Below are 23,711 nucleotides of genomic sequence, written 5' to 3' on the forward strand. Positions count from 1 at the left end.
CACAGCACTAAAGAAAACCTTGATTAAAAAAGTCAAGAAAAATATGACAAGTCTCATCAAAAAGTAAATATCAATGTCACAGATAATATAGAAAAAAACAGTGGAAATTTGGGAGTAGAAAAATTTAATAACTGAAATGAAAAATTCACTCAAGAGGCTCAGATATGTATTTGAAGTGACAGCAAAAAGAGTCAGAAAGTTTGAGGGGCCAGCGCTATGGCCTAGCGAGTAAAGCTGCTGCCTGCAGGGCCAGCATCCCATATGGGCACCAGTTTGAGTCCTAGCTGCTCCACTTCCAATCCACTCTCTGCTATGGCTTGGGACAGCAGTGGAAGATGGGTCAAGTGCTTGGGCCCCTCCTGCATGGGAGACCTGGAGGAAGCTCCTGGTTCCTGGCTTCAGATTGGCGCATCTCCAACCATGGTGGCCAATTGGGGAGTGAACCAGTGGAAGGAAGACCTGTCTCTCTCTGCTTTTTGACTTTCAAACATATAAAATTTTTAAAAAATGTCGAGTGTTAAAAAAAGTTTGAATACCAATTGGTAAATGCTATATAATATGAAAAATACTAAAAAATCGAACATAGTGTTAGACAAATGTAGGATACTGCTAAGTTTGACAACATATTTGTTGTATGAGTACCAAAGGGAGAGGAAACTATAAAAAGAAATCAAATAAAACTCCAGAAATATGATGGAAAATATAATCTATACATATAAGAAACTCAAGAAATTCTCAGTGAGATAAATGGAAAGGAATCCGCACCCCAGACATATCATAGAGAAAATGATGAAAGTCACAGATAAAAGAAAAAGCTTGAAAGTTATTAGAAAAAAATCAGTTCATCAGATGACAATGCAATTAACAAGCACTGCTGGAGGCTAGTAGGTTGACATATTAAAATTGTTTAAAGAGAAAAACAAAATCTCACTACAAATATTTTGTACAGAAAAACTGCTTTTAAAGTGAGGACAAGATAAAGTCAGCCCAAGATAAAACCTAGAAATATTATTGTTAACAAACCTTCCTTAAAAGAAACACTGAAGAAAGTTTTAAAGTTAAGCAAATGATGCCAGGAAGTAATTCATCTCACATTAAAAAAAAAAGGAGGTACAGCAAAGATAACTGTTTAGGTAACTATAAAAGATATAGAAAATGACATATTTGGCCGATGCCGTGGCTCACTAGGCTAATGTTCCACCTGTGGCGCCGGCACCCTGGGTTCTAGTCCCGTTTGGGGCACTGGATTCTGTCCTGGTTACTTCTCTTCTAGTCCAGCTCTCTGCTGTGGCCTGGGAGTGCAGTGGAGGATGGCCCAAGTGCTTAGGCCGTGCACCCACGTGGGAGACCAGGAAGAAGCACCTGGCTCCTGGCTTCAGATCGGCACAGCGCGCTGGCCATAGTGGCCATTTTGGGGGTGAACCAACTGAAAAGGGAAGACCTTTCTCTCTGTCTCTCTCTCTCACTGTCTAACTCTGCCTGTCAAAAAAAAATGACATATTTATTATTTCTTCTTTTAATTGATAAAAAAACATGCAAAAATTGGTATTAGCTTATAACATGTGGAAATGTATATACAGGACAAAGAAAGTGGATAGGGACAAATATTTATTAGAGTAAGGAAATAGTACCTGATATTTGTTGAATCCACAGAATGAAATAAAATCAAGAAAGAATTAAGTCTAAAAATTAATCTAACCAACTATTTAAATACATGATAGCTTTTGTTTCTTTTCTCAGCTTCTTTAGAACACAAAAATACTATGAACATGAAAATATATTTTTAGCTTTGCAACATGTGTAGATGTGTGTGAAATTAATCACATAAAAGAGGAAGAGAGAAAACAGCCATATAGGAGTCAGGAGTTAAGTGTGAGGAAATCATTGTGACTTGGGTTAGGCAAAGCCTACTTTGTATGACATCAAAAGCACAGTTAACAAAATGAAAAAAAATTTGATTTAGTCAAAATTAACCTCTTTGTTTTTCTTCTTGCCTTTTTTTTTTTTTTTTTTTTTTTGGACAGGTAGATTTAGACAGTGAGAAAGAGAGAGACAGAGAGAAAGGTCTTCCCTTCATTGGTTCACCCCTCAAATGGTCACTATGGCTGGAGCTATGCTGATCTGAAGCCAAGAGCTGCCAGGTGCTTCCTCCTGGTTCCCCATGCGGGTGCAGGGTCCCGAGCACTTGGATCATCCTCCACTGCCTTCCTGGGCCACAGCAGAGAGCTGGCCTGGAAGAGGAGCAATCGGGACTAGAACCTGGTGCCCATAAGGGATGCTGGTGCCGCAGGCGGAGGATTAACCAAGTGAGCCACAGCGCCAGCCCCAACCCCTTTGTTTCTAAAGGATACCACCAAGTATATGAAAAGACAGTTGCTTAATACAAGCAATTTCATTCATAGGTGACTTGCACTTAGAATATGTAAAGAATTCTTACAATCAAAAAATAAAATAACACATATGCTACTAAAAAAAAGAGGCAAAGGAATTAAATAGACAACTCTCCAAAGAAGACATGCAAATAGCTGATAAATGACACATAAAAGATGTGTAGTGTCATTCTCCAGTTTGTTAAATGGCTAAACATAGTTACTATATCTTCCAGCAATTCTACTAGGAAAACACCTCGCAGAAATAAAAATGCATGTGTAAGTCCTCAGAAAACTTCCACACAGGCATCCATAGCAGCATGGCACTTGACAGCCCTCAATGGACACGATTCAAATGAGTATCAACTAATGAATAATGAGATAAACAAAATGTGATTCACATACACACACACACTTAGACACACATACACACATAATATGTATTACTTTTCTTTCCATTTATATGAATTGCCAATATACAAATCCATTAAGAATTATGTTTAGGGCTTTCTAAGGATGGGAACTTCAGGGCAAAATGGGGAGTGACTGCTAGTGGGTCTGGGGGTTCTTTGAGGGTTAATAAAATATTATGAAATTTATTATGGTGGGGCTGTCACTATGTCATAGCAGGTAAAGCCACTGCCTGCAGTGCCGGCATCCCATATAGGTATCGGTTTGAGTTCTGGCTGCTCCACTTCCAATTCGGCTCTCTGCTATGGCTTAGGAAAGCAGTGGAGCATGGCCCAAGTCCTTGGATCCCTGCAACCACATGAGAGACCCAAAGGAAGCTCCTGGCTCCTGGCTTCAGATTGGCCCAGCTCTGGCCATTGCAGCCATTTTGGGAGTGAACCAGCTCTCTGCCTCTGCCTCTCTCTAACTCTGCCTTTCAAATAAATAAATAAATCTTTAAAACAAAGAAATTTACTATGGCGATTATTGTACAACTTGGTAAATATATTAGCAACTGTTGGATTGTACACTTTAAATTGGTGAACTATGTTGTATTATACAATAATAGTTGTATTTAAATAAACAAATTATTAAATGTGTTGAATAAGTATATACAGGTCTGTATGCACACAAATGTATAAACCTATAAAATACCTTTCTCTATGTAAAAAGATGATTTCATAAAGTTTCTCTAAAATTACATACCAAGAATCCATGGGGATACCAAATAAGCACAAGAGATAAAGATTTTTATCATGGTAAAATGCATGTAATTAATTAAAATTCTGAAGATTTTAATTAGGACGATATGGCAAGATGCAGATTTTGGCAAGTTTGGGGGAACACTGTCCTGGAGAAAATGAAACTTGACAGAATCATTAATAGAAGGGTATTGTTGACTGCACGACAACTACCCTGTGCATAAACACATTTTATTTTTAAATTTTAGGATCTCTGTCCTTAATGTGCTGTGCATTGAGATTTAATGCTATAACGAGTACTCAAATAATATATTTCACTTTGTGTTTCTGTGGGGGTGCAAACTGTTGAAATCTTTACTTAATGCATACTAAACTGATCCTCTGTAAAAAAAAAAAAAAAAAAAAGAAAAGAAAAGAAAAGAAAAGAAACTATCAACTCCCAACTTGACTCTCACTGGGATTAAACATGACAATAGGTCTGATCTGATTTCATCATCATTAAAAAAAAATCATCTATTATTTTTCACTTTATGTTTCTGTGTGGGAGCAAACTGTTGAAATCCTTACTTAATGTATACTAAGCTGATCTTCTGTATATTAAGATAATCGAAAATGAATCTTGATGTGAATGGAAGGGGAGAGGGAGTGGGAAAGGGGAGGGTTGTGGGTGGGAGGGACGGTATGGGGGGGAAGCCATAGTAATCCATTATTCGTACTTTGGAAACATATATTCATTAAATAAAAGTTAAAAAAAAAAAAGTTCTAATAATGAAAGGAAAAAAAAAAAAGGCTTTTTTCACTAGTAGCTGTTATTTTGTCAGACTTTTTCCCATGTATAATTTTTTTCTAAATGAGACTACTACAGCTTTTTAAAAAAGTTAACTTTACCAATTTCACACAACTAGTATGTGGTGGAGTAGAACTAGAATTGAGGAATACTTGCTATATCAATCTATTTTGGTTTTTGAAATATAAACTGTGTGACTCACCAAAATTTTGTTGAAACATATTGCACATCATTCGAGTCAAAATGAAAAGGAGAAGATTAAAATTCATGGTGGAAATCCTTCGTTTATGAACAAATTCCTCAGTTCCCGAGTGAAGTTAGCAAGATTTTTTAAAATGTTAAACTTTTTTTAAAAATTTATTTATTTATTTGAAAGGCAGACTTATAGAGAGGGAGAGGCATAGAGAAAGAGAGAGAGGTTTTCCATCAGCTGGTTCACTCCCCAATTGGCCGCAATGTCTGGGGCTGGGCCAATCTGAAGCCAGGAGCCAGGAGCTTCCTCTGGGTCTTCCCATGCAGGCGCAGGGTCCCAAGGAGTTGGGCCATCTTCCACTGCTTTCCTAGACCATGACAGGGAGCTGGCTCCTCAGTGGATTAGCCAGGACTTGAACTTGCACCCATATGAGATACCAGCACTATAGGTGGTGGCTTTACCCACTATACCACAGCATCAGCACGTTAAACTTTTCAAAAGTAGTGCCTTATATCACTTTTGCAACTTTTCTAAGTGAAAATAATGCATTTTTTTCTTCTTTTTGGCCTGGAATAACTGAAGATTCTCATGTCTTATTCAGTTCTTTAGTTGAGAAGTCTTTGTTATATTTATAAAAATCCTATGATTACTTCTCTCAGGTTAGAATATGTAGCATACCAAATACCGTTTTAACTAAATATATTATAGAATTGCTCCTTATGTAAACAAGACGTCTTGATACAAACAACGTATTATGTTCTCAAATATGTCAGTTATGCCTTCTATTAGATATTAAAGGCTTAGGAGGATTTTTAGAATGATTTAACTGCAATTATTTTTATTTAGAAAACAATTTTACCTTTTCCCCAATGGAAGAAAGACAGCAATAGAATTTTGACAGGCAGATTTGTATGATTCTAATTACAACTTTAGACCCTATAGGTAATAAATGTGTGGATCCTGACCTCCTGCTTGGGTGAGACTCTCAGAATCCTGTGCAACAGGGTGGAATGCCTGAATGAGGCCAACATCATTGCAGCGGCATCTGGTACTAAGAGCTCTCAGGTTTGAATCAGACATGTTGATTCCTACAAGACTACGCTGATTAGAGGGAAGAGAAAGAGCGTCCTCCAATTAGAGGAACTGAAGCTTAAATGTGTAGAGCTTTGGTTTTAAGGATTGATTAATGTAATGTGCTACAAATTCATAGGTTTGACTCCATTCACCCCAGTGAAACCCCAAATGATTCCCAGACAGGCAAAATGCCAAACGCGTCTTTGAGAACAGACATGTACATGTACATGACATGACAGCTGCCTGAGTGTTTTGATATAAAGGGAGATCTTTTTTTGCCTTGAATTTGGCATCTTGTATTCTTTGGCTAGCAGAGCAGAGATACCGTGGCTCAAGATGAAAGCTAGAAGGAGTGAAAGGTCCATCATTGGATGTAATCATAGCGGCATAAAACAGAGCAGGAAATGATTATTTAGATAAATGAGGCATATTAAAGGCTAAAACATCATCCATGGGATCCCCATATAAGGAGTTTAAATTTTAAAATAGTTGAGATAAAAGCACAGGTGGTTTAAAAATGCATGGCCATACAAGTACAATCCAAAATCTGCTATTTTTTAAAATGTTGTGGAAGAAAGATGCCATTAATTAAAATGACTTTCCAAATACACACCCAAATAAATGCTTGTGGAAAAGCCTAAACTGAGTTTCAGTTTCCTTATCTATAGGAATCACAATAAAAATACTTGCCAGTTTGAACTTGTGACCCCAGAGATTCCTTCCCAATTAGCTCTTCTGATTCTAGGTAAGATAAATGTATTATAAGTTCAATGTGTCACATCCACCAGGAGTGTATGAATTTTTATAGGTAATGAAGAGCCTTCAAAATTCAATGAGATGAATCTCTAAGGATGAACTCTCATGAAGCCTGACAGTTTTGTGGTGGCCATAAACGTGGGTGTGAGGGAAGCCTTCCTAAAACCCTTAAATCATGCTGGTCTTTTCCAAACTAAACCCTAGTAAAGTATTTTAAAGCTTAGCATCACACCAGGATCTGGGGAGCTTTAAATAACCCTACAATCCAGGCCACACGGCAGAACAAGTAAATCAGCTTCTCTGGGGATGGGACCTGCGCATCAATATTTTTTTTAAACTCTCTGGGATTTCAATGGGCAGCCAGTGTTGAGCAGCACTGTCTCATGCCTTCAAATCACAAACAAACAAACAAAAACCACAATGTCCTCTTAAGCATAGGTCAAGCAAATAGTATGGAGCCACAAGAGATCAGGTGTCTCAACTCTCAATTCTATCTTTGCACTACACTTCTGCCTTTCTACATTTTCTTAGTGGAGAAATAATGTTACTGCTTCTAGATTGACCTGCCTGTGAGCTCAATTCCAGATCATCATTCCACACCTATACATAGTGCATAGCAAAGATGTGAGCAACCTCTCCCAGGGCAGTTTTCATATTACCTGCTTTTGGATAGGCATTGCTTTCCTAGCCTTGCCAATTGAGAGTCAACCCCAACCCTTTCATTTTGTTGATGAGAAAAGTGAACACCAGACAAGTTAAGCAGCTTAGAATCATTTCGTCCAATAAAGAGCAAGTTCCATAATTGCAACAGGATGCAACATCTCATCCAAGTTTCTTCCAACTCTGCAACTTTGATGATAGGATTTTGATCTGCAGGACTCAAGAAGCTAACCCACATTTGTCTCAGGAAGGAAGCTGAAAGACCAGGCATGGGTTGCTGTGTTGTAGTAGTCATCTTTTGTTAGCTAGAGTCCAGAGGAGAACCCAAAGCACTGTTGAAACTCTCATGTAATTGCTTACATGATGGCTCAGTTGGTTAAGGGACAGCAACCCTGCCCACGGCTTCTCTTGCTGGGCACTTCATCATTGATGTGGAAGCTTGAGAGCAGTGAGAGACTACACATGTTCCAGTTCTTCTTGTGAGTTCCATTTCAATCTCACAGATTCCAGATTTTCCTGGCTTTCCTCTCATATCCATTGTTCCTTCACAACTTCCTGCCTTTTAGACATCAAGTTCCAGAACCAGACATAGATACACTAAACCATAGGCTCAGATAAACCATAGATCCAACTCTGACATTGCATAAGGTCAAAGCCCTATTATAAATCACACATACACACTCTCTCGTGAAGACATCAAAACATCCATGGAAAATTACAATGAAAGGGTACTGTGAACTTTCCATGAACATTTTGAAGCCCACCTTAAAATTCCTAGGGATTCTACTTTTCTGATTAGAACCTGCTTAATACAGAGGGTGAGAATTCTATAAACAGGGTCAGTTGACTCCCCTTTGACTTCAGCAACAGCCCAAACTAAAAATTCTAAGACCTACCGACGCATAACAGCTTGCTAGCAGAGGGATGACAATCCCCCTCCTTTTTGCCATTGTCTCTATCCCTGTCTATGGCTTCTAAAGGCCTGTTTTGGACAATTACCTTGCCTGCTTCATCTTATGGGTATTTGACTATGTGTTTTTAAATCCAGCTGACAGTGCTCAACTTTTCCTATAATTTTGTTTTGAAAACATTTATTTGAAAGGCAGAATGACAGAAGAGACAGGGCAAGACCAAAAGAGAGGTCTTCCATCCACTGGTTCGTGGCCCAAATGCCCACAATAGCTAGGGGTGAACCAAGCTGAAACCAGGAGCCAAGAACTCTATCTAGGTTTCCCATGTGGGTGGCAGGAATCAAAGTACTTTAGGCACCATCTCCTGCCTCACAGGTGCAATAGTAGGAAACTACAGATAGCCAGTACTAAAGTCAGCTGTGGGCTGTGTATATCCCAAGCTGTAGAGTAACATGTGGGCCACAATGGTGCTAAACCCCCGTTACCTTTTTTGATCCCCACTTGACCACTCCATTGATTTTTTTTCATGTCAATGATTTATGTAACTTTGAATCTCCTCAACTATGTACTGTTATTAATTATCTCATTAGTGTTTCTCCTTTTGTTAAGATTTTAGTCCTTGAATTTAGAATATAATATTTCTTAGAGTTTTTCTTATCTATGTAAAGATGTCAAGAGTTAGGAATGTAGCAGAGGTTCATTAAAGACCTGTCTAGATTAATTGATCTCTGTTGAGGTCTATTATTTATATAGTTTGCTTGTTGGGTTGAAAGGGGGCTGAGAACTTGCGTTTTTGCACATGCCTTCAGCAGAACAATGGCACAAACCTAAAGTGACTTCTGCCTTTAGAATATTTTCATGACACTCAAATACTAGCTGATGATATTGTCAATCAGTTATATAAAGACAACTTCCACATATATACTCTGAAAGTTTTATAGCCGCAGTATTTTGAGAAAGGAATACTTTATACTCTAACATTCAAAATTACAGAATAGCATTCTGAGTTAGTTTTTAAGCAATGTCAGTAAGTTTTTAAAAAGGTACTACAGCTCATTTAGCTTTGCTCTTAAATCTGAGGTTTTACATATATTTATATTACGTATATATGACTGGTTCTAATCACTTATAATTTATATTTGCAAATGCTTACATAATTGTTCTACATATTTTTGAATGGGAAAATTATATATTATAATTCTAACACATTGTTAAACAGAGGTATTTTAGATCCCAAAACTTGATATTTGGAAAACAGAAAATATTTTTTCCATCTAGAGATACAAAGCTTTTATTTCATAGTAAATGTATGTATGATTTTATATATGAAGGAACTTCAACAAGTTCATGGTGAGGGAAGTAAAAGATATATTTTAATATATTTTTATGAAATGTTCAAAGACCCCATTTACACATAGAGTTCAAAATTTGTATTGCACATGAATAAACTTTTTTCAAACTTTTGATTTCAAAACAGTTTTAAATTTACCAAAAATTTTCAAGTCGTACAGAGTTCCCATTTACCCCATATCCATCTTCCCCTATTAGTAATAACTTATTAGTGTATTTCTCACAACCCATAAGCCAACTTTTCGTATTTTTTAATCCAAACTTCTCATATAACTCCCACCCTTCCCCAACCTTTAGTAATCAACATTATGTATTCAGATTAGAGTTTTCTTTTTAGCTCCTACACACAAGGGAAACATGTGACATTTATCTTTCAATGCCTGAGTTATTTCACTTAAAAATATGTCCTTGAAATGGTACCATTCATTTACTGCAAGCAACAAAGATTTTATACTTTTTAATGGCTTATTAGTATTCTGTTTTACATACACACATTATACACATGCTACATCTTAATAATATACTTTTCTGATAATGGACAATTTGGTTGATTTCATGTTAGCTATTGTGAACAGTGCTGCAATAAATGTGGTGGAGAAGGTATCTCTTTGAAACAATTAGTTCATGTCTTGGATATATCCTTAGTGGGATTGCTGGATCATAGGGCAGTTGTATTTCTAACTCTTTTTTTTTAACTTTTATTTAATGAATATAAGTTTCCAAAGTACAGCTTATGGATTACAATGGCTTCCCACCCATAACGTCCCTCCCACCCGCAACCCTCCCCTTTCCCACTCCCTCTCCCCTTCCATTCACATCAAGATTCATTTTCATTTCTCTTTATATACAGAAGATCAGTTTAGCATACATTAAGTAAAGATTTCAACAGTTTGCTCCCACACAGAAACATAAAGTGAAAAATACTGTTTGAGTACTAGCTATAGCATTAAATCACAATGTACAGCTCACTAAGGACAGAGATCCTACATGAGGAGTAAGTGCACAGTGACTCCTGTTGTTGACTTAACAAATTGACACTCTTGTTTTTGGCCTCAGTAATCACCCTAGGCTCTTGTCATGAGCTGCCAAGGCTATGGAAGCCCCCTGAGTTCACTGACTCTGATCCTATTTAGACAAGGCCATGGTCCAAGTGGAAGTTCTCTCCTCCCTTCAGAGAAAGGTACCTCCTTCTTTGATGACCCATTCTTTCCACTGGGATCTCACTTGTGGAGATCTTTCATTTAGGGTTTTTTTTTTTTTTTCCCCCAGAGTGTCTTGGCTTTCCATGCCTGAAATAGTCTCATGGGCTTTTCAGCCGGATCCGCATGCCTTAAGGGCTGATTCTGAGGCCAGAGTGCTGTTTAGGACATCTGCCATTCTATGGATCTGCTGTGTATCTCACTTCCCATGTTGGATCATTCTCTCCCTTTTTGATTCTATCAGCTAGTATTTGCAGACACTATTTTTGTTTATGTGATCCCTTTGGTTCTTAGTCCTATCATTATGATCAATTGTGAACAGAAATTGATCACTGGGACTAGTGAGATGGCATTGGTACATGCCACCTTGATGGGATTGAATTGGAATCCCCTGGTATGTTTCTAACTCTACCATTTGGGGTAAGTCAGCTTGAGCATGTCCCGAATTGCAAATCTCTTCCCTCTCTTATTCCCACTCTTATATTTAAGAGCGATCACTTTTCTAACTCTTTTTTTAAAAGATTTGTTTATTTATTTGAAGGTCAGAGCAACAGAGAGAGATAGGGAGATTGTCGCTCCCCCTCTTCATGGAGGAACGACACAGGACCCTGCGCTGTTCTTTTATCTGCTCGGCCCTCCCCTGGTTTGCTGCTGGTTCTTCCCGGGTTGGCTACTGTCCCTTCCACCTCCGTGGAAGGGCGGTTCCCCCTGCCACATTCCCCACTTCCGCAGGGGAGCGGCACACCGCCGGCCGGCTCTCTCGGGGGCTGCACAGGTGTTCCCCTTAGATGTTCCCCTTAGATGTTCCTGGTGCATGCCATCTCTCTCCTCCTTTATAGTCCTCCTCCGCCAATCCCAACTCTGCTACCCACACGCCGAGTACGCTGCTCTCCTCCAATCAGGAGCAGGTCCCACAGTTTATTGGTTGAACTGGAGGCAGCTGTGTAGAAGCTGTTTCCCTTCTCAGCGCCATATTGTGGGAAAGCAGATGCATAGAATAAGTCTTAATTCCAGTAACTCAGTCCAGTCCGGATTGCTCCCCACAGAGATACAGAGAGAAATATCTTTCATATGCTGGTTCATGTTCCAGATTGCCGCAATGACCAGGGCTGGGCCAGGACAAAGCCAGGAGCCAAGAGCTTAATACCATTCTCTCTACTAAGTGCAGGAACCCAAGCACTTGGGCCATCTTCCGCTGCTTTCCCAGGCACATTAGTAGGGGACTGGATCAGAAGAGGAGCAGCCAGGACTCAAACCAGCACCTATATGGGATCTATCATTTCTGTAAACAGTGGCTTAACCAATTAATCCAAAGTGCTGATCCCTGTTTGTACCTTTTAAAGACATATCTGGGGCTGGTGCTGTGGCATAGCCAGTAAAGCTGCCGCCTGCAATGCCAGCATCCCATATAGGCACCAGTCCAGGTCCTGACTGCTCCACTTCTGATCCAGCTTTCTGCTATGGCCAGGGAAAGAGGTAGAAAATGGCCCAAATACTTGGGACCCTGTACCCACATGGCAACCCAGAAGAAGCTTCTGGCTCCTGGCTTTGGACCAACATAACTCTGGTCATTGCGGTCAATTGGGGAGTGAACCAGTGGATGGAACAGACCTCTCTCTGCCTCTCCTTCTCTCTCTGTGTAATTGTGACTTAAAATAATAAAATAAAATAAAATAAAATAAAATAAAATAAAATAAAGTAAAATAAAATTCCTTAGTGTTTTCCATGGTAGCTGTGCTAATTTACATTCCCACCAACTATGTGTAAAAGTTCCCCTTTCTTCACATCCTTAATAGCATTTGTTACTTTCGGTCTCTTTGTTAGTAGTGATTCTGACAGGGATGAGTTGATACTTGCTTTTCCCCATGAATAGTGATATTGACCATTTTTCATATATCCATTGATCATTTGTATTTCTTCTTTTGTGAACTCTATTGAGATCCCTTGCTTATTTTGCAACCAATTGATTGTTTTCTGGCTTTTGAGTTTTTTGAGTTCCTGATGTATTCTAGATATTTATTCTTTGTTGGATAAGTGTTTTGCAAATATTTTATCCCATTCAGTTGTATGTTTTCTCTCCACTCTATTGTTGTCTTTGCTGTACATAAGCTCCTGAATTTTATACATATATTTTATATAGTTCCACTTGCTTAGATTTGCTTTTGTTGCCTACAGCCTTAGGGTCTCATCAAGAAATAATTGCTCATGCCAATGTCTTGATATGTTTTCCACATGTTTTCTTGTATGTTCTTCTAGGTTCTCCTATGTTTCTTCAGGTAATATATTTAGGTTATTGACCCAGTTTTAGTTTATTTTTGTGTATGGTGAGAGGCAGGTGTCTAATTTTAACCTTTTATTATATATATATCCAGTTTTGCTAGCACCAAGTATTGAAAACATGTGACATTTGTCTTTTTTTTTTTTTTTTGACAGGCTGAGTGGACAGTGAGAGAGAGAGACAGAGAGAAAGGTCTTCCTTTTCCATTGGTTCATCCCCCAATGGCCGCTGCGGCTGGTGCACCACGCTGATCCAAAGCCAAGAGCCAGGTGCTTCTCTTGGTTTCCCATGCAGTGCAGGGCCCAAGGACCTGGGCCATCCTCCACTGCACTCCTGGGCCACAGCAGAGAGCTGGACTGGAAGAGGAGCAACAGGGACAGAATCTGGTGCCCCGACTGGGACTAGAACCCTGGCGTGCCGGCGCCACAGGCGGAGGATTAGCCTATTGAGCCGCGGTGCCAGCCGACATTTGTCTTTCAATGTCTGACTTATTTCACTTAAAATGACGTCCTTAAAATAGTACTATTCATTTACTGCAAACAACAAGATTTTATATTTTTAAAAGCAGATTAATATTCCATTTTACGTTCACACACAAACACTATACACACACATTTTACATGCACACACACACATTATACACACATTACATCTTTTCTCCTTTCTCTAATGTGTGTTCCTGGCACCTTTGTCAAAACTCAGTTGATTTTATTTGCATGGATCAATATCTGGCTCTCTATTTTGTTCCATTGATCTATGTGGTGATTTTTATGTCAGTACCATACTGTTTTAATTACTACAGCTTTGTAATATGCTGTGAAATTAGATACTGGGGTGTATGTATCCAGCTTGCCGTTTGTTTTTTTGTTTCTTTCTTCCTGTTTGGAATTGCTTTGACTTCTCTGGCTCTTTTGTAGCTTCATATGAATTTTAGGATCTATTTTCTATTTTAGAAGTGTTTATTCTATTTCTGTAAAAATGTCGTTGGTATTTTAATAGATTGCAATGAATCTGTAGATTGCTTTGGGCAACTGGAGCATTTAAAAAGATTAATTCCTCCAATTCATTAACATGGAATATCTTTCCTTTGTTGATTTCTTGATGACCAGATTTCTTTCCTTCCTTGATTTCTTTCATGAGCATTTTATAATTTTTATTGTAGAGATGTTTAATTTCTTTGGTTAAATTTATTACTAAATATTTAAATTTTGGTAAATATTGTGAATATGATTTCTTTCTGGATTTTTCTTGAGATCATTATTTGTGTATCAAATGCTAATTTTATACATTGATTTTATTTTCTGCAACCTTACTTCATTAGTTTATCAATTGCAATAGTTTTCTGGTGGAGTATGTAGGTGTCTCCATATGCAAAATCTTATCTGTGAACATGGATATTTTGATTTCTTCTTTTCCAATTTTGACATCTTTATTTCTTTCTCTTTCCTAATTTCTCTTGCTAATACTTCCAATGATATGTTGAATAAGAGTGGTAAAAATTGTCATCCTTGTCTCGTCCTGAATCTGAGGTGAAATGCTTTAATCTTTTTCACATTTCATATGATATTGGCAGTTGGTGTGTCATACATAAGCTTTATAATTTTGAGCTATGTTTCCTTTATATCCAATTTATTGAGAGTTTTTATTATGAAAGAATTTTTAATCTTATCAAAAGCTTTCTCTGCTCTATTAAGATGATCATATGGTTTTTGTACTTCATTTCTGTAGATATGATTTATGGCATTTATTGATTTAGCTACCACAAATTGAGCAGCTCTCAGGAATAAATCCCACTTGATCACAATATTTTTTTACAAACCGCTGGATTCATTGTGCTAATATTTTTTGAAAATGTTTGCATCTGTGATAATCAAGGATATTCATTTGTAGTTTTGATTTTAAAATATTTTCTCAAAATACAGAATATATACCAAGAAATACACATAAGTGTACATATAAATTTTTTGGTCCTCTAATCAATCTCATAACCAACACCCAAATTAAGAAGAAAATATTACTAGCACCCTAAGTCCTCAGTATTCCTAACCATGCATTTCTATTTTTTTTAAATGTGGGAAAGAAGAATATATTGTCATAGGGGGGAATTCCAATGAGGGGCAAAATAGATAGTTAAAAATGAGAGAAGATTAATCCTGGAGGTAGAGACATGGGTAATTTGCAATGGAAAGCCCAGGAGAGCAAGAGATACTGGGCAAGTCTATGCCAAAAGAGGAAATAAGAAAGGGAAGTGGCAGAGGCTAGGAACAGGGAGGTCAGTGCCAGCTCCCAGCAGACCAGGTGAAAGGAGAAATTGTGGGTCCACTGAGCTGCAATAGCAGTAGGAGGGAGAGCACGTGAATTGTGTTTGAAATTCCACACGAGAAAAAAGAGAAGGTATAGAGGAACAGAGAGGTCAGGCATCCCTCTGCTCTCCCTTCCTTCCCACCTTGCCCCATGCGGAACTTTAACCAGCAGGGAGAAGCAATTTTGTTTGTTTACATTTTCAAAGGTAAGCAGGGGACTGCTGCCTTCCCCTCTTGTGCCCATGTGCATCAAAGACAGGGGCCACCTCACCACACCCACCCCCTCCCAGGAACAAGGACCACAACATTTCAGAAGAATTTCTTCCCCAGCACGTGATCTGTACAACAAGTCCTGAATATTGAAAACTTGATCCCAGTCCATCTACCATTGAGAAGTGAGATGGGCTCCAGTAGGTGGGTCTCCGTGCTTTCACTTGCAATGCACAGACCCATAGCAGCTCATAACAGAGGGAAACCTCACCACAAGAAAATCTTCACAGATTAGAGGTGCAGTTCATTAAATAGGATAATATAACCCTGAGCACACCAAAGACTAACACTGAGGAATCCTTCAACTGTGAGGAAAAGTGTGGGTCACACCAACAGATGTCAACAATGTCCTCTAACCAAAAAACCAGAAGAAAACTACAAAGCCCCATGGGGGCCCCATATTGGGCACCTGCTCCATGCTGGAATACTGAACAGAGCACCCAGGCCACATCAAGCACACACCTCTTGGAACTCAACTGAAAGTATAGACTTCCCACTAAATCACAAAGACACAAATTAAAGGGAAAAGCAACAAAATAAAAAAAAAAAAAAAACACGAAAAATACACAAATGTGGAAAAACCCTAAATAAGAATAAGGAAGAAACTATGATCCCACCAAAGAAACACTACAACTCTTCAGTAATAGAAGGTGAGGATGAAGAGGTTGAGGATATGACAGAAATGGAATTCAGAAAATTAATCATCAGATTACTTAGAAGCAATCAGAAGCAAATTCATGATCTAAATGAAAGGTTTTGCAAAGAAACAGAGATATTGAAGTGTGTCAGAATGAAATACCAGAAATGAACTATTCAATAGATCAAATAAAAATGCAGTGGAAAGCCTTAACAACAGAATAGGTGAGATAGAATAAAGAGTATCAGAATTAGAAGACAAATTTCTAGAAATATTACAGTCAGACAAAAGAAAGAAGAAATTAGAAAACTAAAAAACATGGTTGGAGATCTACAAGATACTATCAAGCAGCACAACATTTGGATCCTAGGAGTTCCAGAAAGTGTGGAAAGAGAAACGATTAGGAGGCCTTCTACCGCTGCGGTGAGCCTTGAAGCCTAGGGCGCGGGCCCGGGTGGAGCCGCCGCAGGTGCAGATCTTGGTGGTAGTAGCAAATATTCAAACGAGAACTTTGAAGGCCGAAGTGGAGAAGGGTTCCATGTGAACAGCAGTTGAACATGGGTCAGTCGGTCCTGAGAGATGGGCGAGCGCCGTTCCGAAGGGACGGGCGATGGCCTCCATTGCCCTCAGCCGATCGAAAGGGAGTCGGGTTCAGATCCCCGAATAACAAGAAACTTCCCCAATCCGGAGAAAGAAAGAGACATGCAAGTCCAGAAAGTTCACAGAACTCCCAACCGACAGGACCAGAAAAGATCTTCACCATGACACATTGTAGTAAAACTCTCCACAGTAAAACATAAAAAAAAAGATCTTAAAATGTGTATGAGAGAAATGCCAAGTCACATTCAGAAGGGCAAAGCTGGTACTTAACAGCAGTCACCTTAAATGTAAATGTTCTCACTCTCCAGTTAAAATACACAGATTGGCTGAATGGATTTAAAAAGAAAACCCATCTATTTGCTGCTTTCAAGAAACACATCTTAGCAAATAAGATGCATGCAGACTGAAACTTAAAGGATGGTAAAAGACAATCCATGCTACCAGAAACCAAAGAAGAGCTTGTGTAGCCATCCTAATATCAGACAAAATAGACTTTAACACAAAAACTATTAAAAGAGACAAAGAATGACACTATATAATGATTAAAGGAAAAATTCAACAGCAAGATGTGACTACAGCCACAGAATACACATTTTTCTCACCAGTGTATGGAACTTTTTCTAAGATTGACCACATGCTAGACCATAAAGCTAGGCTCAGCAAATTCAAAAATATCAAAATCATACTATGCATCTCCTCAGACCACAATGCAATGAAACTGGAACTCAACAACTCAGGAATTTCTAGAACATATGCAAGCACATGGAGACTGAAGAACATGCTCCTGAATGAACAGTGGGTCAGAGAAGATATCAAAAGCGAAATAAAAAAATGCTGGTGATCAGTCTGCTTAGATTCTCTATGTCTTCATGGGTCAATTTAGGTTGTATGTGTCCAGGAACCTATCCATTTCCTCTAGGTTTCCCAGTTTGTTGGCATTCAGTTCTTTTAGTCATTTCTGATGATTCTTTTTATTTCTGTGGTGTCTGATGTTACATTTCCTTTTCTATCTCTGATTTAATTGATTTGAGTCCTTTTTTTTGGTTAGTTGAGCCAATGGTGAGTCAATTTTGTTTATTTTTTTCAAAAAACTAGCTCTTCATTTTGCTGATTTGTATTTTTTTGTTTTGATTTTGTTTACTTCTCTAATTTTAATTATTTCTTTTCTCCTACTAGTTTTAGGTTGTTTTCTGTTGTTTTCCTAGGTCCTTGAGATGCACTGATAGCTCATTTATTTGGTGCCTTTCCAATTTCTTGATGTAGGCACCAACAAATTGCTATAAATTCCTCTTAACACTGTTTTTGCTGTATCCCATAAGTTTTGATATGTCATAGTGTCATCTTCATTTGCTTTCCTACATTTCTTGATTTCTCTTGACCGTCAAGGAACAGTTTTTTTTTTCCTTCTTGATACTATTTGTTGAACTCTTGACATAACATAGAGTTAATCATATGTTTATAAAGCCATTTGAAAATGGAACTCAGTAAAAATTAAGAATGGAAATAAGAGACATAGGAGGAAGTATGTAATTGTAAAACTGTATAGTTCTGCATATATTCCTATGGAGTTACTTCAAAGGGTACAGTTTAAAAACTTGCTATGAGACCCAAAATCCCAATAAGCTGAGTGGTAAAAATGCCATCCTAAGTGTTAAAGTGATCATATTAATAGTTAAAATGATAATATAATTAAATGTTAAAGGGATAAAATAAAAAATATCAAGTGTCTATTAACAATAATAGATATAATTGAAAAAGAAAATATGTTTGATCATGTGATGCAGTCCACACAGTAGACTCATAGAATGACAATCATTCTAAATGGACTCTGATCTCAGAATCAGCCCTTAAGGCATTCTGGTCTGGCTGAAAAGCCTATGAGAGCATTTCAGGCATGGAAAGCCAAGACACTATGGCAAAATAATGTCCTTCATGAAGGATCGCTGTGAGTGAGACCCGAGTGGAAAGAAGGGACCATCAAAGAAGGATGTACTTTTCAATGAAGGGAGGAGAGAACTTACCCTTTGTTTATGGCCTTGTCTAATACTTATGGAGATAATGGATTCAAAAGGCTGCCATAGCCTTGGTAGCTCATATCAAGATCCTCAGGCAATCACTGACATCACACATAAGAGTATTAATTGTTAAATTAACAACAGGAGTCAATGTGTGCTTACATCCCATGCAGGACTTCTGTCCTCAATGAGTGTTATTAAAAGAATTAACTGTAAAACCTGTTCTCAAAATGTTATCTTTTTCTTGTGTGTGTGTGTTTAAATTGTTGAAATATTTACTTAGTATAGAGTCGGTCTTCTGTGTATAAAGTTAATTGAAAATGAATCTTAGGAGCTGGCGCTGTGGTGCAGCAGGTTAACGCTGTGGCCTGAGGTGCCGGCATCCCATATGGGCGATGGTCCTAGTCCCAGCTGCTCCTCTTCCAATCCAGCTCTCTGCTGTGGCCTGGTAAAGTAATGGAGGATGGCCCAAGTATTTGGGCCCCTGCACCCATGTTGGAGACCTGGAAGAAGCTCCTGGCTCCTGGCTTCGGATCGGTGCAGCTCTGGCTGTTGCGGCCATCAGGGGAGTGAACCAGCAGATGGAAGATCGATCTCTCTATCTCTACCTACTCTGTGTTTCAAATGGATAAAGTAAATCTTTAAAGTAAAAATAAAAAAGAAAATTAATCTTAATGGAGAATGGAATTGGGCATGGGAGAGGGAGGAGGAGGTGGGGTGAGAGTGGGGGTTGGAGGGTGGGTATGGTGGGAAGAATCACTACATTCCTAAAGTTGTACTTATGAAATTTGTACTCATTAAATAAAAGGTTTCTTTGGGAAAAAAATAAAATAAAATAAATTATGTATCAAAACCAAAAAAAGAATATATTGTCACTTACATGGTATGATTCATTGAAGCAAAATTTATAACTATGTACCAATTGATATGACATCCACACAATTTTTATACCTTGTGTATATATTAATTACATTAAGAGAAAGTGTGATATTTATTTAGTTTTGGCTAATGTTACATAACATAATGGACATTAGTTACAACCATTTTGTTGCAAATGTGAGGATTTCATCTTTTTTTTATGGTTATGTAATATTCCATTGCATATTTATGCCACAAAATATTTTCTTTATTCAGTAATCAGTTGATGGACATCTAGGTTGTTTCTATATCTTAGCTACCACGAATTGAGCTGCTTTAAACATTTGAGTGCAGGTAATCCTTTCCTATGCTGATTTAATTTCTTTTGGATATATTCCCAGGACTTGTATAATGGGGTCATATAATAGATCTATTTGTAATTTTCTAAGGAATCTCCATACTGTTTTTAGAATTGCTGTACCAGTTAGCATTCCCACCAAGAGTGTATTAAATTACCTTTTACTTCTACATCCTCAAAAGTGTTAATTTTTGACTTTTTGGAATAATAGCCATTCTAACTGGGGTGAGATGATACTTCATGGTGGTTTTTATTTGTGGTTCCTTGGTGGATAGCAATCCTGATCCTTTTGTGATGGATCTGTTGATCATTTGTGTATCATCTCTTGAAAAATGCCTCTTTATGTCCTTTGCCTATTTCTTAACTGGATTGTTTCTTTGGTTGTAGTTGAGTTTTTAAGTGTTTTTTTTTTTTAATAAAAGATTTATTTATTCATTTTGAAAGTCAGAGTTATATAGTAAGAGAGGGAGAGGGAAGAAGAGGTAGAGCAGGGGTGGGAGGAGAGATTCAGTCTTCCATCTGTCGCTCCCCCTCTTTGTGGAGGAGCAACACAGGACCCTGCGCTGTTCTTTCGTCTGCTCGGCCCTCCCCGGGTTTGCTGCTGGTTCTTCCCGGGTTGGCTACTATCCCTTCCACCTCCGTGGAAGGGCAGTTCCCCCTGGCCACATTCCCCACTTCCGCAGGGGAGCGGCACACCGCCGGCCGGCTCTTCTCGGGGGCTGCACAGGTGTTCCCTCAGATGTTCCCCTTAGATGTTCCCCATAGATGTTCCTGGTGCATGCCGTCTCTCTCCTCCTTTATAGTCCTCCTCCGCCAATCCTAACTCGGCTGCCCACACGCCGAGTACGCTGCTCTCCAATCAGGAGCAAGTCCTACAGTTTATTGGTTGAACTGGAGGCAGCTGTGCGGAAGCTGTTTACTTCTCTCCCAGCGCCATATTGTGGGAGAGCAGATGCATAGAATAAGTCTTAATTCCAGTAACTCAGTCTAGTCTGGATTGCTCCCCACACCATCCACTGGTTCACTCCTGAAACGAACACCATGATTAGCACTGGGCCAGATTAAGGCCAAGAGCCAGGAACTTCTTCTAGGTCTCCAAAGTGGATGGCAGGAGCAAAAACACTTGGTTCATCTGCTGCTGCTTTTCCCAGGCCAGTAGCAAGGAGCTGAATCAGGATTGGAGCAGCTGGGACATGAATCAACATCCATATGTGATGCCAGTATTGCAGGCTGTGGCTTTACTAGCTCTGCCAAAATGCCAGCCCCTCTTGATATCCCTATATGTTCTGGATGTTAATTCATTATGGGATGCATAGTTTGTAAATACTTTCTACCATTCTGTTGGTTGATTCACTTTGTTAATTATTTCCTTTGCTGTGAAAGTATTCTTAGCTTGATGTAATCTGTGTATTTTGCTTTTATCGCCTGCACTTCTAGGGTGTTATCCAAGAACTCTTTGGCTTTGCCAGTGTCTTGCGACATTTACTTTATGTTTTCCTTTTTAGGAATTTGATGGTTTCACGTGTTAGGTTTAGATTCTTGATCCATTGTGTGCTGATTTTTGTATAGCATGTAAGGTGGAGATTTTTCAAACTTCTGCATGCAGAAATACAATTTTCCCAACACCATTTGCTGAAGAGATTGCCCATTCTCCGAGCAATGATTTTAGCTCACCTGGCAAAAATTAGTGGTTGTAGATGTATGTGCTGATTCCTGGGATTTTCATTCTTCTCCATTGGTTTCAATGTCAATTTTTGTGCCAGTACCATGCTGTTTTAATGATAATGGCCTTGCAAAATGTCTTGAAATCTGGTATTGTTATACCAGCAGCTTTATTTTTTGTCTAAGATTGGCTATTCAGGGTCTTTTGTATTTCCATGTGAATTTCATGATTTCTTATTGTGATTGGGATCACATTGAATATTTTAATTACTTTGTGTAGCATGGACATTTTGATGATATTAATTCTTCCAATCCATGAACACAGAAGATGTTGTGTGTCTTCTATTTCTTTCATTAATATTTTGTAATTTTTATTGCAGAGATTTTTCACACCCTTGATATTTATCACAAGATACTTGATTTTTTTGAACTATTGTGAATAAGACTGAACTTTTAAATTCTTTATCAGTCAGAGCATTGTTGATAATGATTTTATATATTGCATGTTGATTTTATATCTTGAAATTTTGATGAATTTTCTTTTGAGTTGCAATAGTTTCTTAGCAGATGTTTTTGGTTCCTCATTATGTAAAAAAAAAAAAAAATCATGTCATCTCCAGACATGGATAATTTGACTTCCTGCTTTCCAATTTGTAGCCCTTTTATTTCTTTTTCTTACCTAATGGCTCTGGAAAAACTTCCAGAAATATATTGAAAAATAATGTAGAAAGTGGGCATCCTTGTCGGTTTCTGGATCTTAGTGTAAATGCTTCCAGCTTTTTCCCATTTAGTATTACGCTGACTGTGAGTTTCTCATATGTTGCCTTAATTTTGTTAAAGTATGTTTCCTCTACACCCAATTTTAAAAGGCTCTTATGCTGAAAGGATGTTGCATTTTACCAAAGGCTTTCCTTACACTTATTGAGATAATTATATGTGTTTTTATCCTTCATTGTATTGATGTCATGTATCACATTTATTAATTTGTGTATGTTGAATAATCCTGCATCCCTGGGATAATCCCATTTGATTTGGATGGATGATCTTTTTGATGTGTGGTTCAATTCAATTTGCTTGTGTTTTGTTGAGGATTCTTGCATCTATGTTCATCAGGGATATTGGTCTATAGTTCTTTTTTATTATTGTTGTATCTTTTTCTGGTTTGGGGATTAAGGTAATGTAGGCTTCACAGAAAGCGTTTGGAAGGGTTCACTCTTTCAATTATTTTCAACAGTTTGAGAAGAATTGGGATTAGTTCTTTCTTAAAAGTTTGGTAGAAGTTAGCAGTAAAGCCATACATTTCTGGGCTTTTCTTTGGAGGCTTTTTATTATCAATTCAATCTCAGTCTGGGTTATTGGATTATTCATGTTTTCATGCCTCAGTTTTGGTAAATTATATGTGTCAAGAAATCTAACCATTTTTTCTGGATTTTCCAATTTGTAGGTATATAGCTGTGTATAATAATTCCAAATGATCTTTATATTTCTAAGGTATTAGTTATAACATTTTTATATCCCTAATTTCATTAATTTGGGTTTCTCTTCTTTTTGGTTAGTTGGGCCGATGCTTTTCAATTTTGTTTATTTTATCAAAAAGTTACCTCTTCATTTCATTGATCTTTTGTTTAACTTTTTTAACTTTTTTAAAAAAAATCTATTTTGTTTATTTCTTCTGGCTTTTATTGTGTCTTTCATCATACTAATTTTGGCTTGCTTTTTTTTTATTTTTCTAGGTCCTTGAGATACATTGTGAAATAATTTGATATTTTCTTTTCAATTTCTTGATGTAAACATTTACTGCTACAAACTTTCCTTTTCTCACTGTTTTCCCTGTAACCCATAAGTTTTGATCAATTGAATTTTCATTTCCACTCATGTAAAGGAAATTTTTCATTTTTTCTTTTGATTTCTTCTGTGACTCACTGCTCATTAAGGAGCATATTTTTGACTTTAGACGTGTTTGTATATTTTCTAGAGTTTTTTGTTAATTTCCAGCATCATTCTTTTGTGGTCAGAAAAGTTACATAATATGTTCTTAATTTTTTTTACTTTGCTGCATCTTTTTTATGGCCTAATATATGATCTATCCCAGAGAATATACTGAAAAAAAGAATGCATTTTTTTGCATCTTTGGAATGAAATACTCTATAGATATCTATTTGGTTCATTTGGCCTATGGAGTAGATTGGCACTGATGCTCCTTTGTTGATGTTTTGCTTAATTGATTTGTCCATTGATGCAAGTGGGGTGTTGTTGGAATTTATATCTCTCTTTAGATCC

The sequence above is a fragment of the Oryctolagus cuniculus genome, chromosome 6 (genome assembly GCF_964237555.1).
Source record: "Oryctolagus cuniculus chromosome 6, mOryCun1.1, whole genome shotgun sequence".
Lineage (NCBI taxonomy): Eukaryota > Metazoa > Chordata > Mammalia > Lagomorpha > Leporidae > Oryctolagus > Oryctolagus cuniculus.